Here is a 2435-nt window from a genome sequence, read left to right as displayed (position 1 = left end):
ATTTAGCAAACAATCCTATTCTCAGAATACATGTGAGCATCACATTCATTTTCTTATCTTAACTGAGTCCTAGCTCTTCCCTGAGGCCACTTCTCCTAGGTACTCTAAAGTGGGGTTTACTTTCTCATGCACCATGCAATTGAATTGACAGGGTTGTGTCCTCTTTGATCTTCATTGCCACTTTCATTCATTGCTCTTGGCATCTTCTTCTTTTAAACAAAACAAGCACAAACGGCAACAGCAGATTCCTGTTTTGTTGCTAATTATGCCATTCCATTACAGCATCCTCTCCCTTCCCAGTCACTGTCCCCTACGATCTCCCTGACATTCCCCTTCCTTTATTAAACACTTTGCCATCAGGCTCATAGTTTTTGTTTTTGTTTTTTTATATTTCTATATTTCTTTAGTTCTTATTTAATTTTCTCAGCAATGCTGTGGAATTGGCAGCATACCGGTCTTTTGTTTTTTTTTAATTTTTATTGGAGTATAGTTGCTTTACAGTATTGTGTTAGTTTCTACTGTACAGCAAAGTGAATCAACTATACGTATACATATGTCCCCTCTTTTTTGGATTTCCTTCTCATTTAGGTGACCACAGAGCACTGAGTAGGGTTCCCTGTGCTATACAGTAGGTTCTTATAGGTTCATAGTTAAAAAAATTTTTTTTTTCTTTTAGGATCTCTTCCTTCATCCAGGTGACTCTCATACCTTCAGGGATCTTCTATTTAATAACAAGACCTCTCAGTGCTTCAACCAGCCCCGATAACTTTTTCCTCCACTCCATGTGAGTCAGTCACTTCCACGATTCTGACTTGAACCTCACCATCATCCACAACTGTTATAACAGAAAGAAATCATCTTTCCTTTTCTGACTTCAACCTCCTATCCTTCCAGTTTGCTTGTTCAACTGCCTCCCTGTGTCATGGAGACATCCAGCCTATTGATCCCTCTACTTTTTCCCATTCACTCAGATCCTTCCTTTCATCACTTGCCTCCTTACCCAATGTAGATTTCATGGCCCATCATTTCAGTAATGCCCAGCCAATATCCCCAGTGTAAGATTACACTCACTAACTTTATGTAAGACTTCAACGGTACTCAGTATCCTCACCATCTTTCTCTAAGTCACTATTTCAAAACTTCTCTACCATCCTTGAGGTTCTGACTCCCTCTCCCTTTCTGTGCTGATGCAGAAAGAGGGAGAAGGGGTCCAAAATTTGAGAATAGAAGATAGAAAGAAACTTCCAGAAGGAAAGTTTCTCATTTTCTCTATACAAAATGCACATATTTACTTTAAAACTTCAAACAGCTTATCATCCTTCTCCCCAATTAGGATAATGAGGCTGCCCTTTATTCTATCTAAGACTAATTTCTCCACATTATTTATACTCATTGTTTCCACTTCTTTACTTTCAACTCACCCTGTTCAATCTAACTTTTTGCCCCCTCCCTCCATAAAAACAGATCTGCTTGATGCCATCAGTGTCACTAAATAAAATACAGTTTACAGTTTATGTTTTATTTGACCTCTCATCAGCCACATTCACTGTTAAACTACCCAAACCTTCTTGAAACACTCTTTTTTGTTACTGTCTACAACACAATACTTAACTGTGTCTCTGCCCATTCCTTCTCTGCTCCTTTGCAGGCTCATCCTGATCTACCAGCAAATCTATATTACATGTTAGAATTCATCAAGGTTTGTTCATAAACCCCACTGGTTTCTCATTCTATAGTCTTCCCCCTGATTTCAACTAGCACGTATACCCAAGTGAGTAAAAAAAAAAAAAAAAAAAAGTACATGTAATGGCAGAGAGACAGAAAAATAGTAACCGTTAAGTATTGTGTATACATTATGTTAAGTATTGTGTGTGTGTATATATATCAGACATCTGACGTCTGTGATCCAAAGCAGTATATTCAGTGGATAACAGAATATTCAACTCATTGTATTTTTTCTTTCCTTAGTTGTTTTAAAGTTACCTCAGACCAACAATGAACACATCTCACATACACACATACACACACATTCACACACATCTACCCCACCAAATACAGTCCTCTTCCAGGATCCCCTTACCAAAATGGACCCTTGATGGCACCTCATGCCCACCCCATTGCTAATCCAGAACTGGCTCATAGATTTTACCTTCCAAATCTGCTTCATTTATCCAAGTTTTTCCATCTCCACTGTCAACACCCTAATGGAAGGCAGTGTCTCCTGAATGAACTATGACAGCTTCCCAATTTTGTCTTATTGTATTCATTATTACCCCTTTCCTATCTGCTTCCAACGGCTGCCAAAATTTGTAATGCAGATCTTATCGTGGTCCCTCTCTCAATTTAAACTCTTTCAGTGTTTTACCATTGCTCTTAGGATATGGTTAAAACTCCTTAACATTTTCAACAATGCTCTGTGTAGTCTGGCCTTTGCC

Source organism: Mesoplodon bidens (genome assembly GCF_964165515.1).
Source record: "Mesoplodon bidens genome assembly, chromosome: X".
Lineage (NCBI taxonomy): Eukaryota > Metazoa > Chordata > Mammalia > Artiodactyla > Ziphiidae > Mesoplodon > Mesoplodon bidens.
This window is presented reverse-complemented; position numbering follows the sequence as displayed.